The following is a 22,686-nucleotide window of genomic DNA, read 5'->3' as shown; positions in this document are numbered from 1 at the left end:
CTAGTCGACCCAAAGAGGACAAAATGTCTCAGCCTTATCTGTTCAGTGTGTAGCACAATGTGAGGCACAGATAGGGCCTACAAGCTATATACATTTTTTAAACTCAATTACACATTTTTCATTGTTTATGCCAATACTGGGGCTTGAATTCAGGGTCTAAGTACTATCGCTTGGCTTTTGTGTACAAGGTTAGTTCCCTACCACATGCGTTATAGTGCCACTTCCAGTTTTCTGGTGGTTTATTGGAGATAAGAGTCTCATAGACATTCCTGCCATGACTGGCTTCCAACAGAGATCCTCCTCTGATCTCAACTTCGGTATAGCTAAGATTATAAGAGTAAGCCATCAGGACCTGGCTCCATTTATGCTTTTTAAAGCGTCACTTTTCTCTTCCATCACATGGAGAAAATACCAACTACTTCCCATGACTTTTGAAAAGATTAAAATATAATATAAGCTGTGCATGCCTATAATCCTAGCACTCAGTATACTGACACAGGATGGTTCAGTACAAGGCCAGCCCCAGCTACATGGTCTGACATTGTCTCAGAAAAATAAGTGTGGTAATGTATTAAAAGACACTTACAAAAGATGCTCAGTAAATGAAAGAGCCTTGCCCACAAAACAATATGCCCACATAGAATTAATTCTCCAAGATAATACCTGGCATAGGAGGTCCTCAATAAATGTCCATCTATTCCCTTTTGTCTTTTAATCTCTAATAGTTGCACAAAGCAGTTGCCATGTTTTGCCAGTCCTGAGGCTTGACCTCAGGGACTGGGCACTGTCATTGGGCTTTCTCCAGGTTAGAGCTCTACTACTTGAGCCACAGCACCACTTCTGGCTTTTTCTGTGTATGTGGTACCAAGGAATCAAACTGAGGGCTTTGTGCATGCTAGGCAAGCACTCTACCACTAGGTCACACTTTGAGCCCCAATAGGTGCCATTTAACAAAGCAGTTTGCAAATGCAATACATCTTGATCAATATCACCCCTTCCAACATTTTCACCCACCTCTCTCAACCCAACCTTTCCCTAACTTTTCTTAATTTGTTGGTGTATATATTGAATTCTTGACTACATTCTCTCCCCTTCTCTTCATTCTTCAATCCTTCTCCCCTTGGCCCCACCACACCCTTTTATGTCTTTACTACATTCTGCAGCCATAGTTGCAAGGGATCAGCTAGGAATGAGCCCCTCTAAACTGCTTATCAAAATGGGAGCCTGTGCCCTGGTAGCCCATGCCCTGATGCACTAAGTGTGTGAATACTTATTCTGTAATCCCCAAGGCCCTATCTTCAGCCCCTTTCCAGCCTTTTTCCTGCTAATTAGATGAGTAACAGTGTTTATTGTCTCTGGCTGGGCAGCTGACGGATGGTCTAGGCTGCAGATCATTAACCTTTCCTGGGTTCCCAAATGTTCTCATTAAGGAGCCCTGTCCTGTGTCTTTTTCCAGCCCCAAGCTAAAGGCTGCAGGGCTGGCTGGCACAGGCGTGAATGTTGGTTGGGATGTGCTATTCTGGGCAGAGTTCTCTGCTAAAGGCTTGATATTCTTTCTGTTGTTCCACATCTCCCTGCCAATGCCTTTAGAAGACTGACTACACTCCAAGACATATGCTCTTGAGAGACTCCCCCCCATTAGGAATACATCACTTTTCTGGCCTCCTTAATACTTCAATAGAAAGTAAGGTTGGGGGTGGGTGCCGATGGCTCATGCCTTTAATCCTAGCTGCTCAGGGGCTGAGATATGAGGATCGCAGTTCAAAGCCAGCCTGGGTACTAAAGTCCATGAGACTCTTATCTCCAATTAACAACCAGAAAACCAGAAGTGGTGCTGTGGCTCAAAGGGTAGGGTGGTAGCCTTGAGCTGAAGAGCTCAAGGACAGCACCCAGGCTCAGATTTCAAGTCCCATGACCCACAAAAGAAAAGAAAGAAGGAGAGAGAGAGAGAGAGAGAGAGAGAGAGAGAGAGAGAGAGAGAGAGAGAGAGAGAGAGAGAGAGAGAGAGAGAGAGAGAGAGAGAGAGAGAGAGAGAGAGAGAGAGAGAGAGAGAGAGAGAGAGAGAGAGAGAGAGAGAGAGGAAAGCTTTGGTGGGGGGAGGAAAAGTGGGACAAAAACATGAGAAGGGGTATCCATTTTCAAGAAGGAATGTACCCATTGCTGGGCGCATTGGCTCACACCTGTAATCCTAGCTACTTAGGAGGCTGTGATCTGAGGATCAAGGTTCAAAGCTAGCCTGGGCACAAAAGGACCTGAGACTCTTATCTGCAAACCCCTAGAAAATGGGAAGTGGGGCTTGGCTCAAGGGTAGGGTGGTAACCTTGAGCTGAAGAGCTTAGGGACAGCGCCCAGGCCAAATTAAAGCCCCATGACTCACAAAAAAAAGAAGAATGTTCCCACTACCTGATGAATGTAAGTATAACCCCTCTAAATGTTACCCTGACAATAAAATACAATAAAAAAAAAGAATGTAAGGTTGCACTGTAAATTTGAAGAACTCCTGAAAAGACTGTCAGGGTGTCAGGATGGAGGTAGAACTTCAGAACAACTGAAGGTTACCCTGAGTGAGCCTGTTTTGCTCAGTGATTTTGGGCCAGCTATCTTTCTTCCCTCTTCCCTGTTTCCCTCCATTATCAACAAACCTCCTTTCTCTTTAAAGGCTTTTCTAACTCTTCAGATTTCTGTTTCAGGGTCTAAAATGGTGGTGGTAGAGTCCCAGCTGGAAATACTGCTACAGTCCACCAGCCAGCCTATTTTCTATCTAAAAGAATGACTCACTCCCTTAGTACTCTTCAGATGACTTACAAGATGCCTTGGACTTACAAAGACATACAACCAGTGTACGATCAGAGTGAGGAAGTGAGGGAGTACAAATTTTTAAGCACACATGGCAGATTTGTGATTTCAGGCTTTACATCTAACTAGTTGTATTCATCAGAACAAGTTGCATAAGCTTTCTGGGGTTTAATTTCTTTAGCTTTAGAATAGGAATAATAAGTGTGATTTGGAATATAACAAAAACAGTGGTTAAAAAAGTCCTAGTTTAGGGCCTACATTTTTTCCAAAAGAAGTTAGGTCTTGTCCCATTTTATGCTGATCTGGCTATCTCCTCCTCAATGAAATTGAATTGGTAAAAATCTAACTCAGAATCCTGACTATCCCCACCAGTCACACGTAGAGTCTTAAATTTCCCAGCAGAAGAGCTATTCTTTGAATGACTGTATGGAATATGTGTTTTCTCTAGATAAAGGTATATTTCAGGGTGAAATCCATCTAATTAGCCTGTTATTACATGGAAAACACTGATGGATCTAAGCAAGAGAAGTGAAAATAGACAAGAGAAGAGACACAGAACGGCTGACATATGGAACATGGAAGAAGGAAATGCCCCCATGATTTTTCTACATCTCCAATCCATATGGAGAATTGTGTGTCACTTTGAACTCCGAATTCCAACCTGAATTTATGGTGCCACCTCCAAACTGCTCCTCTTCTTCAGTGTTCCCCATTTCAGTGAATAACACCATTACCCACCACAAGAACCAAGCAATAGACACCCTTTACTTCTATCTCTGTCTATCGACAATAAAAAGTCTCTAAAAAGAGTTGAGGAAGTGGTTCAAGTGGTAGAGCACTTGTCTGGCATATAGTAGGTCCTGAGTTCAAATTAAAATAAAACAGGAAGAAAATATAGTGCACACTCAAAATATGTCTAATTATCACTGTTCTCACCTAGTGCCCAAAATCTACCCCAGGCCAACACAATCTAAGGTATCACAATCTAAGGCATTATGAAATCAGAAATCAATGTTTTTTACTGATAAAATATATTTTTATTTCTGAGCTGTACTTTCAGACCCTTTCCAATTATGCACAATATCATTCAAAATATTTTTTCTTTTTAGTGTTGTTTACAAAAATCACAAAATGTATTATTTAACCAATATATTTCTGGAAAAAAAATTCATTCTTCTGGGGCAGGGAATTTTGCCTAGTGGTAGAGTGCTTGCCTAGCATGCACAAAGACTACTTTCTTCCAAGTGGACCTAGCCCACCAATGGGTCTGCAGAACCTCTCAAAAAAAATGCTGTGCTAGGACTGGGAGTTTGGCCTAGTGGTAGAGTGCTTGCCTAGCATGCACAAAGACCCGGGTTCGATTCCTCGGTACCACATACATAGAGAAAAGCCGGAAGTGGTACTGAGGCTCAAGTGGTAGAACTCTAGCCTTGAGAAAGTTCAAGGCCCTGAGCTCAAGCCCAGTACTGACAAAAAAATAATGCATTCTTCCTACCCAGAATTCTAACATACTTTTAGCTGGTTCGTCAATTCACTTTGGTTTTGTTTTTACCCTTTGCTTTTTTACACTGTGTGTGTGTGTGTGTGTGTGTGTGTGTGTGTGTGTGTGTGTGTGTGTGTGTCTTTGAACGCTCACACAAATGGGTCTTAGGGCTTGAACAAAGGACATGGTCATTGTCCCGGAGCTTCTTTCAGTAGTTTATTAGAGATGAAAGTCTCATGAACTTTCCTGCCTGAGCTGGCTTTCAACTGCTATCCTCAGATCTCAGCCTCCTTAGTAGATAGGATTACAAGCATAAGCCACAAGCACCGGACTTTCATTAATTTTTATTAGCGTGTATAATTTGTATAAAACAGTGTTTCATTATTATGATGCTTTATATGTATAAAAAATACTTTGAGTACCCTGTATTTTCTCCCCCATCCTACCCCCTGCTCATCTCCTTCCTCTTCTAAAGTAGCCTGTCTTCTATTATCATGTGTTTAAAAAGCCTAGATTGTGAATACAAGAGAAAACACATGATTTTTGCCTTTTGGAATCCGGCTTATTTTGTTTAACATGAAGGTGTCAAGAACCATACATTTTCCTGAAAATGACATTACTTTGTGCTTTACAGGTGCATAGAACTACTGTGTACACACACACACACACACACACACACACACACACACACACACACACATTTATGTATGTACATATATATCACATTTTCTTTGTTCATCTGTCCATGGATCAGGACACTTACGCTGATTGCATAAATTGGCTATTGTGAGTAGTGCCACAATATACATGAATGTGCAGGCATTGCTCTTCTAGGCTTGCTTTGATCCATGTGGATTTATGCCCAGAAGTGGTCTGCAGAATTACATGGGAGTTCAATTTTTGGTTTTCTGAGGAACCTCCATAGTGATTTCCATGGTGGCTGCACCAATTTACATTGCCATGAACAATGTTGCAAAGAATCTTTCCTACTCTCCCCTCATCCTTGTATTTTTGTTACTATTTGTTTCCTTGACAATAGCCATCTTACATGAGTGAGATGAAGTTTCAGTTGTGTTTTTGTTTTCTGCTTCTTTGTTGTTGGGGTTTTTTGTTTAATTTTGTTTTTGTTTAGTTCCTGGTACTGTTATTTCAACCAAGGACTTTGCACTTGGTAGGAAAACATGACTGTAATAGTTTTGATCTACATGTATCTCTGATGAGATAAATGAACACTTTTTCATGTATTTACTATTTGAGGAATCAGTCATTTTTAAGTTCCTCAGGGGACCCCAAGTAAGAGAACCCTTACTCTACACATTAGCCACGGTGAAGTTTGTAAAACATAAATCATACTCACATTGTCCCATTAAAAATTATTAGAATCTGCTTATGCTTACAATAAAGTCTGAGTTCTTTCCCATGGCCCATAAAATCACTAAAATGGCTCCTGTTGAACTCCAACACAGACTACAACCTCCATTTTTGTCTAACATTTCCATCACTTCAGCTTTCTTTCTATGCCTATACCTTCAGTGCACCAAGTTCATTCCTTTCTCTCTTTCTCCCTCTCTTCCACACTGATAATAATTTCAGTATGACCAAGATCAAAGACTGAGGTCCCTGCTCCATTCTAAGATATAATCACAGTCCAATAATTCATTAATTAATTAACCACCTTGAACCCAAGGCTCAGTTAAGCTAGCATTTGCAGTATTCATACCATCTGTCAATATTGGATGTAAGGGCCCACCACTATGCATTCTCATCTGTACGAACAGTTTTTGATTCTGCAGTCTAAACCAAAATGTAAATTAAAATAACAGTGGAAAAAACACTCACACACACAAAAATGACTCATTTTTAAAAAAGTGAACATCAATACAAGTGTTTGTATGTATAAGGAGTAAATGGAACCTTCATAATCCACAAACGTGTATGCATTAGAGAGTTATTTGGCAGAATCAAAGATAAGCATATACACTATTTATGATTCAGCCATTCTATATATAGGCATATAGAAAAGATACTATATATGTCCACCAAAACATATAAAAGAATCTTCAGTATAGTAGCTTTATTTCTAACAATCTCTAAACAGAAATAACTCAAATGTTCATCCGTACTAGAATGAATGAATGAAACATAAAAATATAGCAATGGTAGAATATTAAAATTAATTACTGGGACATTCAACTATGCAAATGACTTTTACAGATATAGAATAAGTAAAAGAAGGCCAGATACAAAGGAGTATTATGAAGAGCAAGCAAACATGATTGACGCTGATAGGCGTCACGCTAGTGCATTGATTCTCAAAGCCCCAGGAGCACCTTAAGAACTTGCTAAAATTAAAATTCATGGGTTTCACCCAGATCTATTGAGTCATACTCTGTGAAATTAGAGCTTAGTCATCTGTGCTTTAACAAGCCAGCAATATGATTCTGGACTAATGGTTATCTCTTAGGATATTCAGTGGGAAGGGGAGGAGATTTTAGTATGTCCCACAGTCTCTAAGACAATTGACTGTATATTCCAAATAGGGAGGACAAATTGAGAAAATACTGGAGTGTGAATTGGAATATGAAATCAAAACACAGGACAGCTAATGGACTTCCAAGTGGCAGGGATAAGACATAGAAGAGGGTAGTCCCAATTGATGTCCTAGCAGTATTGTTTAGGCGGTTGCTCTCCATTGTAGTTGAGCTACCTTATTGCTTTCCAGTCTGCAACATTAAGCCTGGAGAATCCCAGTATCTGTTCTTCCCAAAGTATAGTATTAGTGTTAGTTTTGGATGTTGGTTGTTGACCTGTCTGCCTTTGAAACTCTTTGCCCAATGAATAGAACTCTCATCTCCTTAATGGATTACACCAAGTCTGTTCCAAAAGTCATTTCATTTGGCTGTGGCTCTGGGGTGGTGATGGGGAAAGGGGGAATAATGATCTCACTGAGTTTGCCAGAGTCATCATTTTCCTGTACATTCCATCAGTCCACTTACTTTAAGAGCCCATCTAGAAGAAGATGAATCACCCAGCATGATACCATGTCCAAATCTGGCTTTTGGGCTCTGAGAGCTTCCCCAGGAAAATTTGCAGTACTCAACAGGTTAGCAGCTAATTAATATTAACTTATTGAAGTCCTAAAACTGCAGAAAGTTCAAACTAGGATAACCTTAGAGAGTTTCTATCTTCTTATAATTTCATTGGAAAACTAAAATCCAGGACCACACAGCAAGCTAGGAACAAGCTAGACATGATGCTTAGTCAATGTTCTGGATATAGTCATGTTTCTACCAAAAGAAAAGTAAGTGACTTCAGTTCCAGTTCATACCTTTGCTTACCTTTTCTCGGCATAAATTGTATCTAAAAGACAATGGGCTTGTTATAAGACTATGTTTCCTTGCTTACCTCATTAACAGGGAAGCATCTTTCTTACAGAAGTCTGGGAATTAAAGGGACTTACCGCATCTGAAAATCCAGGATTACCTGTGGTCTGGCTTTCTGTAGAACTATGATCAGAGTATGAGCTTGGATTGGAGCATCCTAACTTTTATTCTCTACTTTGAACCTTCTGACAAACTCATAGTGTCTCCCTTTCTAGGAACAACAAAGCCTTCCTAGCTGAACAATTCTACTTTGATAAGGGACAAAGAGGTTGTGTCGAATGGCAAAAAATTAACTGAGCCTAAACATAGACATGATTGAGGACCAGCTCTTCCACTTCCTAATCATGCCACATTCATCATATTGACACGTCTCTAAGCCCTATGTCCATATTATCCAACTATAAAGCAGAGATGAACAATGAATTGCTCCTCTGCATAACTAATATGAACTAATAAACTTATTTAAAAATCAGAGATAGAATATGTCCTTCTAGAGTTGTATGGATAAAACAGTGTCCACAGAACACTGTAATCATCACTTGTTACATACGAAGAACACATTAAATGACATCTTTATTTTTACTAGTTCAGTCATCATGAGCAAGTCCTTTCACTTTTAAAGTCATCATATATACTTTATCTTACTTCAAATGGAGATGATAAATATCCACTCAAAGATACTGTTGTGAGGAATAAGCTTATGTTTCTAAAATGCTTCGCATAGCTCCCAGAACATGGTAGGCATTTAACATCAGTTTGCTGATTTTGGATAGAGGCAAGAGAAAACATGTACCTATACAGAAAATAGACAGAGCAGAGTTGGACTGCTGGTTTCCCAAAAGCATTGGTGTCAACATTCAATTAGAAGAGCTGGTAATTGCAGAGCCATCAGCTCTGGGTCATTTATCTTAAAGACAGGGAGTGATCAGGGCTTGTTATAAAAAGATATTATCTGGTAATACCAGCTTGTAAAACATCAGTTTCTGTCACCTGGATTCAAGTTCCCTGGGGGACCATGACAGAGTTGGTTTGTAACTCACTAAGGAAAGAGGAACAACGAAAGTCCAAGACTGTTTGGCCATGACTGGATACCTTGATTGCATTTTATGGACAGGGATAGCTTTATCTGACTACTGAAAGGACATAGGGAGCTCAGATCCATGAACTAAATAGACATATCCTTAAAATATTTAGATAACAAGAGTAATGCTAGACACAGGTACAATGTGTCCTCTTGGAGGACAGGAAGGACTTTAAAGGAAGATACACCTAAGGCTGGCATTGGATAAGGAGTTAAACAAGTGGGAAAGTAGCACTGTGGCTCAAAGTGGTAGAGCACTACCCTTGAGATGAAGAGCTCAGGGACAGTGCCCAGGCCCAGAGTTCAAGCCCCACCACTGACAAACAAAACAAACAAGTGAGAGTACAAGAAAGAAATACCACTTGGAAAAGCACAGAGAAGTAAAACAGCATGGCATGTTTAGTAAAGGAATACAACGAGGCCCATGTGCACCTTGTGAGAGGAGGTAGACAGAAAGTAGGACAGGAAAAACACGGGGAGTTCTCTTGTGGAAGAATATTTTTTAAATGTTGATTTAATCTAGAAAAGTCAAAAGCTAAAGCACAATGCCCTGACCAGAGTCTTACTTTAGAATCTTTACCTACATGTACTATGCAGACAAGGTGGCTGAGGAGAGAAACATAAATGTAGACACCATACGATCCTGTTACACTAGTCTGGGTTTAAGAAAAACAGAAAGAGAATCTGCCTTGGATAGAGAGAATATGAAATGATGGTTAAGTATGGACATTGGAGGGAACCTAAGGATGACTCTGAAGCTTCCAGTTTAAGAAACTAGGCTACGGCCAGAAGTTTGGCCTAGTGGTAGAATACTTGCCTAGCATGCACGAAGACCCAGGTTCGATTCCTCAGTACCATATACGTAGAAAAAAAAACAGGAAGTGGTGCTGAGGCTCAAGTGGTAGAGCTCTAGCCTTGAGAAAGTCCAAGGACAGTGCTCAGGCCCTGAGCTCAAGCCCAGGACTGGTACAAAAAAAAAGAGAGAAACTAGGCTGGAAGTGATGATATTAGTTAAAGAATGGAACATTGTGTGGGGAAGTCATTAGTATAGCAAATCTTTAGTGTGGTTAGCTTTGTTGCTATTGGCTTTCCTGTGCTAGGGATTATATTTAGATCTTCACGCAGCTAGGCAAGTCCTCTACCTCTGAGTCACACCCTAAGCTGTTGAGTTATGCTAAGTTTGAGGGACATGAGTGACAGCTAGGTGAAAAGATCAGCGTTTGTTTTCTATATGCTAAGCATGCCCAATTATTTATTCCTTAAAATGGCCCTCTGAAGTACACAATGTCATTACTCTCACACCATGGATGAGAAAACAAAGGTTGACTTACATTTCGATTCTTCTATCCACTTTGTCAAGAAGTAAACCCATAAGAATAGTTTACTGCATGTGTTCTGTATACAGATTGTAAAGTTCTTATCATTGCATCATGAATGACCCCACAGAACTGTTTTTGTAGCAATTTCTAGTCATTTCTTACTATTCCATTCAAGACCACTTCTGGGGGCTAATCCAAAGAAGAGAATTTTTACACTTAGGAGATGTAAGTCCCATCTTGGCTATTGGCAATCAAAGATTGTCTCATTATTTTTCAACTCACCAATATCTGGAGGCTTCCATGAGGTGCCATAGTCTTCTCATTTCTATAAACCTAGGCTAAACCTGACATAGTCAGATATGCCATCATTTAAAAGAAAGCATGAAAGTATTAGGGATCTTTCAGAAGCCAACGAAGTTATATCAGAGAAGACATTTTATTGCCATGTTTAGACATTTAGCCTTTTTCCCCCATCTTAGATTCTTCTCCATGCAAGAGATAGCCTGTCAACGATTGCCCCCTGAATGTTCTTTCTCAGTTGTATTTCTTATTTGCCTCCTATCGACCACTTCCATCCTTAGGGGCTTCTCAGAGTCTCTCTAAGACCTCTGTGGTTTTAATTAACCAAGTGGTTTGGTGCCATCAGTCTCTTTCCCTCAATTTATTAGTCATTTCCTTCTTGGGCTCATTAATGAACATACTTAATAACACTGTTCCCAACCCTAAGTCTCCAGAGCCCTCCCCCTCCCTGCTCCCCACAATGCCTTTCTCCTTGCCAGGAACAGCCGGACATTTATGCCCCAGCCCCTTTCTTCTGTACCACTTTAAAATTCATGAATATTCACGTACTCTCCAGGATGGGTAAGGAGTCTCTGGACATGTATGTGTGTGAGTGTGGAGCTGCATATATACATGCCAGAGCAACAGGGAAAGATAATAAAAATGTTCCATAATAAGGCTTTTATCCATGGGACTTTGGAAAATCAGACAATTATATATAATGAAGATTCTTTATCCTTTCATCCACAACCTGCTCTCACCACTGTCAGCATGTCTTCTCTCCCCCAGAGCCATGATTCACAGATGCTTAAGACTTCATAAGTGGAAGGAACCTTATTAAAGACAATGTAACCCAAATTTCTGCTTGCACAAATGATAAAACTTGAGGTTGAGAGGTGACCAGACTATTATTCATCTCGGGTCACCATAGGTATTACTCTTCCAACTTCCCCAGCATAGAATCTCTAGCCGCTTTTTCTCCCTGAGGGTGACGAGGACAAACAGGAGCCTGATTGCTTTGGTTAAAATCTTAGCTCTATAAGCCACTGTACTAACTTCCTTGGGCTGATATAACAAATCACCACTGTCTGGCTAGCTGAGAAACAGCATGAATCTACTCGCTCAAGAAGCCAGAAGTTGAAAATAAAGGCATCTGCAGGATTCGTGCCTTTAGGAAGCTATAAGGGAAAAATCTTCATCTGCCATTTTTCTAGCTTGATAGTTGTTTACAAGCCTTGGATTGCTAGATATACAAACATACAGCTGCAATCTCTATGCCTACTACTTGAGGGTATCAGTCATTGAATGTGAGGCCCAACTTAAGGATCTCAAAATTCTGCGCCAATTATATTCCACAAAGATTTATTTCCAAATTGGGTCACATTCTGAGGTTCTGTATGGACATGAGTTTCAAAGAACATTGACGAACTTGCTGTAGCCTCAGAATTTCTCCCCTCCTTAGGTTCCTCATCTGCTTAATGGGCATAACAAAATTTCTTCCATCATGAGTGGTGGTAAGACGTTACGCATTCATCCTATTCACATTTACACATTTAAGCACTCAAAATTACACATTTATTACATTTGTGTTAGTCAACATATTCATTGTACACAAGGATTTTTATCACAATATTTACATAAATGAGTATAATGTGTTTTAAGCAAATTTATCTCCTCTATCTTTTTCTTGTCCTCTTATCCCCACCCTTTTTTGTCGGTTGTGAGGCTTGAACTCTGGGCCTGGGCATTGTCCCTGAGCTCTTCAGCTCAAGGCCACAGCCCTACCCCTTGAGCCACAGCGCCACTTCCAGTTTTCTAGTGGTTAATTAGAGATAAGAGTCTCATAGACTTTAGTGCATGAGCCGCGATCCTCAGATCTCAGCCTCCTGAGTAGTTAGGATTAGAGGTGTGTGCCACTGTGCCCGGCTCTCTCTCCCCTTTTAAAGCCAGCATTAATGGTTTTATTACTGTTTTCATTATTTTAAGTTTTTTTAAAAAAGCTAAAAACTGGAAATAAAATATTTTTTGTCGGTTGTGGGGCTTGAACTCTGGTCTTGGTCGCTGGGCACTATCCTTGAGCTCTTCAGCCTATCCAGCACTGTACCACCTTGATTCTAGGAATGTGCCATGGACACCCAACTGTACCACTAGGATTGCAGGCATGAGCCACAGGCACCCAGCTGAGAAAAACATCTTTAAACCATGTATTTGAATAGAACTAATATCAAAACAGCATATTCAGAAAATTGACAAAGCATGTAAGGTGACAATGTCCAACAAGAAATGTACTCATTACCAGGGCCAGCACTTTTGCCTAGTGATAAACTGGGTTCGATTCCTTGGTACCACATATACAGAAAAACCTGGAAGTGGTGCTATGGCTCAAGTGGCAGAGCCCTAGCCTTGAGAAAGCTCAAGGACAATGTATAGGCCCTGAGTTCAAGCCCCATGACTGGCAAAAAAAGAAAAAAAAATGAAATCTACTCATTACCTTATGTATGTAAGTGTACCCCTCTGTACATCACCCTGACAAGAAAATTAAGTAAAAAATCTAAATAAGTGAATAAATAAAATTTTAAAATATATTTGACATCATTAACCATTGAAAAAATACAAACTAGAAGTTATCACATACATATAAGAGTTAAAGTTGAAAAAACTAAACCAGGCACAGGGAGTTTGGCCTAGAGGTAGAGTGCTTGCCTTGCATTCACGAAGACCCGGGTTCAATTCCTTGGGACCACATACATAGAAAAAAGCTGAAAGTGGTGCCGAGGTTCAAGTAGTAGAGCTCTAGCCTTGAGAAAGTCTAAGGACAGTGCTCAGGCCCTCAGCTGAAACCCAAGACTGGCAAAAAAAACAACAAAACAAAAAAACAAAAAACAACAACAAAAAAAACAAATACAGTTGATTAGGCCTGATTAGGCTACTTGGAAGCTGATCACAAGGTTCATGATTCTAGGCCAGCGTTGGCCTAGACCACATCTCAAGCAATAAACAATGGGCATGTGGGTGCCTGGTTTTGTGTCACATAAATAGGAAAACTATGGTCCAGACTAAAGCAAAATCCTATTCTTAAACTAATGTAAGCAAAAAGAACTTGAAAGTATAGTTTTGGCCCCCAGTTCAAAATGTGATCCTGCAAATATTCATACCAAATTTAAAAACTTTCACTCTACAAAAAGATGAGCTACAGGGGCAGGGAGTTTGGCCTAATGGTAGAGTGCTTACCTAGCATGCACAAAGACCTCTGTTCAATACCACATGCATAGAAAAAGTGGCGCTGAGTCTCATGTGGTATTGCTGTAGCCTTGAGAAAGTCCAAGGACAGTGCTCAGGCCCTGAGCTCAAGCCCAGGACTGGCAAAAAAAAAAGAATGAGCTACAAATCAGAAGAAAAATACTTTTGAACCACATCTTCAACAAAGTATTTATTATTCTATTTCCATACATTCATATAAAGCATTTCAATCATAATTGCTCTCTCCTACCACCCTCTCCTTTGATCACATTGATGGGATAGCAAGTTCCACTGTACATGGCACGAAATGACTAGTACCAGTTCTGCCCCATGTTATGCTCTTCTATCTAGATTCCACACGCAAAAAAAAGGTACCATACAATATTTCTTTATATTTTTACTTGGGCTTATTTTGTTTAACATGATAATCTTCAATTCTATCATTTTTTTGAAAATGATATACTTTCATTCATTTTGATAGCTAGCTAATACTCCACTATGTATATTTATACCACATTTATCTTATCCATTCCTAGTTGATGGGCACCTACGTAGACTCAGTAGTTTGGCTTTTGTGAACAGTACTGCTCTATCTATCTCTATTCTATACTAACTTATAGCCTTCCAATATGTGCCAAGATATGGAATAGCAGGAGTTGTAGAGCAGGATCATGTGGTAGTTCTAATTTTAGATTTTTTGAGGAACCTCCATACTGATTTCTAGTGTGGCTGCACTGATTTTGATTCCTAAGAACAGTTTATGGGGGTTCACTCCCCTCTGCCATTACATCCTCAGTAACATTTGTTGTTTTTATTTTTATTGTAATTAATAGAAGGGTTACATTATATTCATCAGATAGAGGGTGCATTACTTCACATACATTGATGCCCTTTCTCATGTCTTGGTTCCCATTTCCCTCCACCCACCCCCACTCCTCATCTTGTTTTCCCCCCTTCCCTATCCGATTTCAAATAACCAAATATGCATATTTCCAATGTATTAGATAACAGGGTGAAATTCTGTAACAATATGAGATAACCAAGGGACAGCAAAAGAGATGAGAGATAACATAGTACATTAAGGACACATTTGTTGTTTTTCTTGATGACCAATCTAACTAGGTGAGATGAAATCTAAGAATTGTTTTGATTTGCATTTTCTTTAATCATGAATTTTTAGATTAAATAAGTCTGTAGACAGTATAACACTCATAACAATTCCTAGCATATAGAAAGCACAATACTGACATTTATGTTCCTAAGTCTGTCTTTTCTTTTCCCTTACATTTTTTCCTTTTCCATTCCATTTCTGCAAACTGTGTATCTCAAATGAAGAAGAGTGTTTGCCATGTAATAAGCAAATGTTTTTGAAATGAATACCTGAGTGCTTTTCTCCATAAGGTAATAGGACCAGGATGGGTCATTCATACATTCTTCCAGCTGGAGAAACTAAAATTCTTTCAAACCTTGGGAAAATAAATGAAATAGCAAGGAAGCAATGTTTACCAATAAAATTAGTAAAGGGGCATAACCAGGGTAGGAGAAAGCTTCCTGAAGTCTCATTTTTAGTGCAATACTCTTCACAATAGCCAAGCTAGAATCAGTCAAAATGCTCAACAACCAATGGATGGTTAAGAAAAATATGGAACATAAATATATATGGAAAATAAAATCAAGCTGGGCACTAATGGCTCATGCCTGTAATCCTAGCTACTCACTATGCTGAGATCTTGGGAATGCAGTCTGTGAGACTCTTGTCTACAAATTAAATCACAGAAAAAGCCAGAAGTGGTGCTGTGGCTCAAGCGATAGGGAGTGTTAGTTTTTAGCAAAAAGAGTTCAGGGACAGTGCCCTGGCCAAGAGTTCAAGTTTCAGGACAGACAAAAACAAAATAAAATAATACCATTTAGAGGACAATGGATGAAACTGCTCTTCTTGAGTAAAATAAGATAGCCTCAAAAAAGCCAAATATCATAGGCTTCCATTCATTTGTGGCAAGTAGACTTAAAGTATGCACGCATACATACTGTGATTCTAACTATGGGACTGTTTAGAGGAAGGGAAAATGGGAAAAGAACAATGAAGGGTAAATAACGTTAAAATACATTGTCACTTTGCATGAAGACAGCAAAATGAACCTCAAAACTCTTTATCAATAGGGGGTGGGGAGACAAGAAAAGAGAAAGCAATAAAGATGGATATTCTGATTAGAATATAATATATGCACATCTGAAATACCATGGTGAATTCCCCAGGTGCAATTAAGACACAACAAAAATGAATATCAGGAAAGGAAAGCAGGCTGTGTTAGGGGGCTAGTACCAGTGAAAGGAAGAGGGAGAATGAAGAAGGTAAAAGAGGATAAATATGGTCCAAGTACTTTTTTTGCATTTCTGAAAATAGAACAATGAAACACATTGAAATTTTTATAGAAGGGGATAGAGAGAGTGATAGAGTAATAGAGAGTAAGCTTGATCGGGGTACATTTTATACATGCATGTGTCACAATGAACATCTCCCCTAGTATAACTAATGTATGCTAATAAAATCTTTTTGTAAAAATAAGTGGAGGGGGAGACCACGTACAATAGTCAGGAAGACTATGTATTAGAGGCACTGGAATCATGATCTCTGTGGGTACAGATATAACCACTGGGGTGAGAGAAGAGATGGAGAGGAGAGGCAAGCGGGCACCAGCTGCTGTGTGACCCGGTCAGTGAGTATCAGCAGGTCTCTAAATACATCCTCTAAAAGAGATCTGGGGACATTGCTAGCGGGGCTAAAGGAAACAGTCATGAAGTTCCCTATGGACTGTCTCTTCAATTGGATAGTGTCTTCCAAAGTATGCCCTTACTAGGAAAAGGGCCTAGCAGTGCCTGAGCCAGCTGCCCAGCTGTCTTGTAGGGCTCAATTACCACTCCCTCCCTCCTCACTGGGAAGGGATTTGCTCCTGGAGTTTGGGTGGAAAAGGTTTCTGTGTATATGTGTGTGAATTGTGTGTGTGTGTGTGTGTGTGTGTGTGTGTGTGTGTGTGTGTCCATGTACCCGTTATTTGGGAGGGTTTTCTCTACAGGGAAGGTACATATAATCTAACCCTGTCTCAAATGTCAAGTCTAGCAGGAAAACTACAGTCCAAAATTAGTATGCTGAAGCCTTAGCCTGAAAACATACAGTATATATGACAGACCCCTGGCCAGGGTAGTTATCAGGAAAAGTGAATCAGGAAACCTCCCAACTGTGTCACTCTTAGTGAGAATTCAAGCCCACAGCGCCATGCCCCAATGTCCTTCTCAGGCTCATACAGTGTAAGATGGCCAGTTAAAAGAAAGTATCTGGAATTTGAAACTCAGTGTATGACCTAATTCAGGTGGTGGCCAGGGCCAGGACTCCAAAAGGACACACATTTATAGAGCATGTAACAGGTGACAGTGTTAAACACAGTGTTAAACACAGTGTTAAACACTTTATAAGCACCGATCCACTAATGTGTTCCTCAGCTAGTTACTAATGGTATACCCTCTTCCCAGTGTGTTTGTGTGTGTGTGTGTGTGTGTGTGTGTGTGTCTGTGTCTGTGTCTGTGTCTGTCTGTCTGTGGTTGTCTGTGTGTCTGTGTGTGTCTGTGTGTCTCTGTCTGTGTTTGTCTGTGTATCTGTTTGTCAGGGTGGTGGGGGGGAGCCCACTGAGTTTCTGCAGGCACACTGCCCTGAAGACAGAGAGAGCCGGAGTCAAAATCTGAGTAGATTGTTTCACCATTATGTCACACTGTCCTTCAATCAGGCTCATCTGAAGGCCAAAATACAAGGCTTAGATGTGGCCAAAGCTAAGGAATTGATTTTAAGAAAAAGTGTTAAAGAATTGGTTTTCAGACAAATTTAGGGGTTCTGCTTCGCTTATTCTGCCTTTATCTGGGTTTTGATGAATCCCTGCAGTAAAAACATATGGATTGCATGTGAGTTAGTGCCCCCTTGTGGATCAAGTGGTGGTAGTAAGTAAATAAGGGATTTTGAAGATTTTTCATTATGAATTTTGTGAGCTTTCTGGGTTCTAGGGTGCATACAGTCCCAAAAAGGAGGGCTGGTGGAAATGATAGCGTTATTGTGACGCTGCTGAGATAAAGGACTTAATAGGAATCAAACTGAAAACAAGGTTCTGGCTTATCTAATGTGCTTTAAAACCAATGCATAATACTGAATCAAAGGCAGAAACCAAGAGATCAGAAAAGAAGAAAAACCTTGTTAGGAAAACACTCGACTCTACCTGTTGCAATAGTAATCTTTTATATCAGCAAGCATTAAATATTAATTGTACTAAACTTTCCATTTCTATTGGATGATTATTATCCGTATTTAGAATCAACCCTTCACAATAACAATAACTCTTCCTATGCCAAATCTGAGGAAGCTAAATGTCAGAGGATCCAAACTACAGGGTCTTTGGATTGTGTTTCTGCAATTCACCATATATGATCCTCAGTTAATCTCCACCTCACTTTCTTCATCCTTTAAATTAGAATAATAAAACACCAAATCACCCGGGTTGAATCAAAAATAAATGACAATCCTCAATCTGCATAAGTCACTTAGAACAGTGTCAGCAGATAGTGAGTATGAATAAAGATCAGTCATTTTTGTCATTTTGTAAATCCCAAATCTCTCTGCAGTTACAGACCCACTGCATATCACGGCATTGCCAATAGGATGCCTCAGACACCTCAAACTCATGCCCACCCTCCATCCAAAAATAGTTTTCTCACCGTTGTCTTTGTGAGTACCTCTGTCAGACATAAATGTATCAGATATAAACGTTGGGATTACTCCTTTGTCTCTTTCAGTCTAAATCTATCAAGTTCTGCAATAATGATAGTAGTTTAGCACCACAGCTAAGAGTAGAAACATTTTTGAATGCCAACTCCTTTGTACAACTACTTAAAGATAATAAATATGTATTTTTTTTTAGCTAGGAGTTTGGCCTAGTGGTAGAGTGCTTGCCTAGCATGCACAAAGACCGGGGTTCGATTCCTCAGTATCACATATATAGAAAAAAAGCTGGTGCTGAGGCTCAAGTGGTAGAGCTCTAGCCTTGAGAAAGTCCAAGGACAGTGCTCAGGCCCTGAGCTCCAGCCCAGGATTGGCAAAAAAAAAAAGACAATTGGGCTGGGAGTTTGGCCTAGTGGTAGAGTGCTTGCCTAGCATGCACGAAGGCCCGGGTTCAATTCCTCGGTACCACATACATAGAAAGAAAAAAAAGATAATAAATATGTATTTTTTTAAAGAGTAGAAGCTTAGAGGTATGGTTCAAGTTGTAGAGCAGCTACCTCTCAAGTGTAAGATCTTGAGTTCAAATGTCATACTGCTAAAAAGACAAAAGAACAGACACTATGTACTATAGAATAGTAGTTTTGTCATTTGTCAACTGCAAGGCCAGTCTTCTCTGAATGTCACTAGCTTCATTGTTAAGATCTAGGAAATAATGTTTCCTAGTTCATTAGATTGTTGTGAGGATTAAATAAACTTGTATATATAGCTATGTTGAAACAGTGCTTCAACATATAGAAACCGCTCAGTATCACTGCTATTTTTATTAACACAAGTTTATTTTATGAGTTGTTATTTTAGTAGCTGTATCCTTGGCTTCCTCATTACCCTGCCTGTCCGTCCATGTGTTTACTTCTGTAGGAAGCAAAGCGGCAGGAAATGAATGTATGAGATGCTACTGGTAAAATCTGGATGGTGAAAGCCACAGACGACCTTAAATCAAACAGAACAGCACAGATGGCTCAGACCCTCATCTATATTCCATATTTGTTGCGGGGAGGTTGGTGTCGACCTAATACACAGCAAAGCCTGGCATTTAGAGGAGACTGAAACCAAGCAAGATGAAAATGATTAAAAATATTTGTTTGATCATCAATATTATACTAGCTGAATTCTTGCTTATGTATTAGACACTGGACATGGTAGTAGATTCAACAAAGTTCTGCCATTGACTATTATGCAATCTCAAAATAGTGAGACAGAATATTGGGGGCTTCAGCACCCATACAGGCTGTGATCGAATTGTATCTCTAGTCATTGCTTACTATTGATCTGTACCTTTGCAAGGGGATAATTGCTGGACAAATCTCTCCTCAGTTATTTCAGAGACTTTTTTGTTTGTTTATGTGGTACCAAGGAATCGAACTCAGAGCCCCATGCATGCTTGACAAGCACTGTAACAGTAAGCCACAGACCCAGTCCCCAGAAACATTTGATTGATAAGAAGATGACAATTCCAGATCTGGACTTTTTTTCCAAAGGAAGAGATCTCAGACTTGCCACTTAGCAGATTTGTAACTCCTTTTTCAGCTTCCTCAAGCCTCTGTTAGTTCACCTCTACAGGGGAAAGTGGGAGAAAATGAGGAAGGGGTAACACATCAAAAAGAAGTAGCTTACTCATGTAACATTAACTCCTATGTGCATCACACTTACAATAAAATTATAAGAAACAAAAGTAAAAAACAATCGTGCAAAAAAATCGTACTTACCTCATAGGATAGTGGAGAACTACTAGATCATTCATATAAAGCAGTGAACACAGTGTAAGACACAAAGTAAAATTTCCATTCCTATTGGGCACTATTGTTAACATGTAAGTACAGTGAAATTGTTTGAAATGGAATGGAAAATACTGTGAAACTGTTCATACTGCAAAATATTGAAAGTTAGGTATAAAGGAAGAGAATGTTTACCAATCTATGGCCATAGAGTCCTATTGGAACTTCTAGTGTGAAAAGTTGAGCTCATCTAGGGCTTTGAAATAATGAGATCAGAGGAGAGGAAGACCTGAATCTGAACACCACTTTGGTATCTCAAGGCCAGCTTTGTAGAAATAATAAATTGGTTCCATGATATTTGCAATTCATGTATTCTGTCATTAGAGAAGTGGCCCTGAGATGGGCCCTCTTGGGCTATATAACCAATATTTTTGTATGTTTTTGGTGATGAGACTGAAATAACATAGTTTTTCATCACTGTTGTTCCATTTGTCTGTAGGAAGGCATTGTCAGGCAAATGCTGTGAGTGTGAATACTGAAGCCACACTATCTTCTTTCAAATTCCAACTCTGCGGTTTCCTTGCTTTCTCTGTGATCTTGCTCAAATAGTAAACTGTAAACCTACCAAGAGGATGAAATAAGATCATATGTGACTACACAGTGAGTACAGTCTGAAGGGAAAAGGAGAATTAAGAAAGAAAACCTATGCAAAAAGTAAGCCATCCTAATTAATATATCCTCACCTCACCTTCTTTCTTTGTGGTGACACTACTTAAAACCTATTCTTTTTAATAATTTTGGGTGTGCAATGCACTGTTAGCTTTACTTGGTATATGTTACAATAGATCAGTAGAACACTAGTAGCTAAATGCAACTTTATACCTTTGACCTCCATCTTCATATGTCCTTCCTTCTCAGTAAGTACCCTTCTACTCTCTGTTTCTGTATATTTGATTTTTGTAGCCCCCACATGCAAATAAGAGCATATCGTTTTCTGTGCTTTGCTTATTATACTCAGCATAATTTCCTCTAGGTTTATCTATGTTGTCACAAATGACAAAATTCCCTTCTTTCTAAAAGCTGAGTAATATTCCACTGTGAGTATATACATTTTCTGAATCCATTCAACCATTGGTGTACATTTAGTTTGTTTCCATATCATGACAAACTGAAATGATTTACTTACTCTACAAACTATCCATATATCATAACCTGTCCTTGTACTACACAGAAATATTGTTGTCCTTAATGTACTATGTTATCTCTCATCTCGTTTGCTGTCCCTTGGTTATCTCATATTGTTATAGTATCTCACTTTGTTATCTGATATATTGGATATATTTGTATTTGGTTATTTGAAATTGGATAGGGAAGGGGGGAAAACAAGATGAGTGGTGGGGGTGGGGGGAGGGAAATGGGGACTAAGACATGAGAAAGGGTATCAATGTATGTGAAGGAATGCACCTTCTATCTGGCAAATATAATGTAACTCTTCTATTAATTACAATAAAATATATGGAAAAAAATGGAAAAGGAGCTGGGGGTGTGAAGGGAGGGCTGATAAGATGCTATAACACCTAATAGCTTTTAGGTTACCTGTGAAAGGAGCCAGGTCAACAACTGAGCCTGAAGGGATCTGAATAGGCAAGAGGAAACTAGAGGTCACAAAGTTGATTGTGTATACCAGTTGGCCCATTGTGGTAGCCTTCCTTCCAATAGTTCTAGAAATTACCTTCTGTAGCAGAAAACTCTCTTGAGATTAGGTATGGCATGGCTTCTCCACAGCAACTACTGTATGTGAGTATGTGTACATGTAGGACACCTGTGACCATTTTCTGAATGCATGCTCATGAGTTCTCATGCATTTCTCCTGAACTCCCTGCGAATTCAGAGACCCATTAGCAGGTCGGTTTGTTTGCCTACTGTAAGCTTCTTGAAGACAGGATTAGGTTGGTGTGCTTTTCTCCATGGACAGAGGCACAGACCTGAGTTGGTCGTATGGTCTCCTGCCATCCCCTTTTCTAACACTAGAGGCAATACAAAAGCTCAAATACCCCACATTGCCTTGTACTTGTCTTTTCTTGTATCTCAGAGTGTCTTTATACATTTTTTTTCTATCACCCTTCTTCATCTTCCCTTGTACTTCTCTTTAGGAGTTGGTGGAGTGTGTTTCCATATCTATTTTTCACCTGAACACGTGAAACTTTCTTGGAAATTCTGTAGCCCTCCGTAATTTATTTCCAACAGATGGAAAATCCAAACAAGCACTTAAGGAGACAGGGGGAGGGGTTCAATTGCCAGGGCTAAGAAAGATTTACTGTTGCTATATATAGCTTGAAACAAGTCCTTTGGAAAGACCCACCACACTCAACTCTCCAGCTTCAAAAGAGGTCTTACCATCTGCCCCCACGATAAACAGGATGCCCTCCAGGTTACAATGTGGCAAAAAAAAAAGATCTGCATGAGTATATGACATCACAGGCCCAAGGATCATTGACAGGTGTGGGGGGAGGTAGGAGGAGGTTGTTCTACTTCTATACACTTGGTCCTGGGATTCTTCTTGTCAAATGT

The sequence above is a fragment of the Megascapheus bottae genome, chromosome X, assembly GCF_031878675.1.
Source record: "Megascapheus bottae isolate mThoBot1 chromosome X, mThoBot2.hap1, whole genome shotgun sequence".
Classification (NCBI taxonomy): domain Eukaryota; kingdom Metazoa; phylum Chordata; class Mammalia; order Rodentia; family Geomyidae; genus Megascapheus; species Megascapheus bottae.
This window is presented reverse-complemented; position numbering follows the sequence as displayed.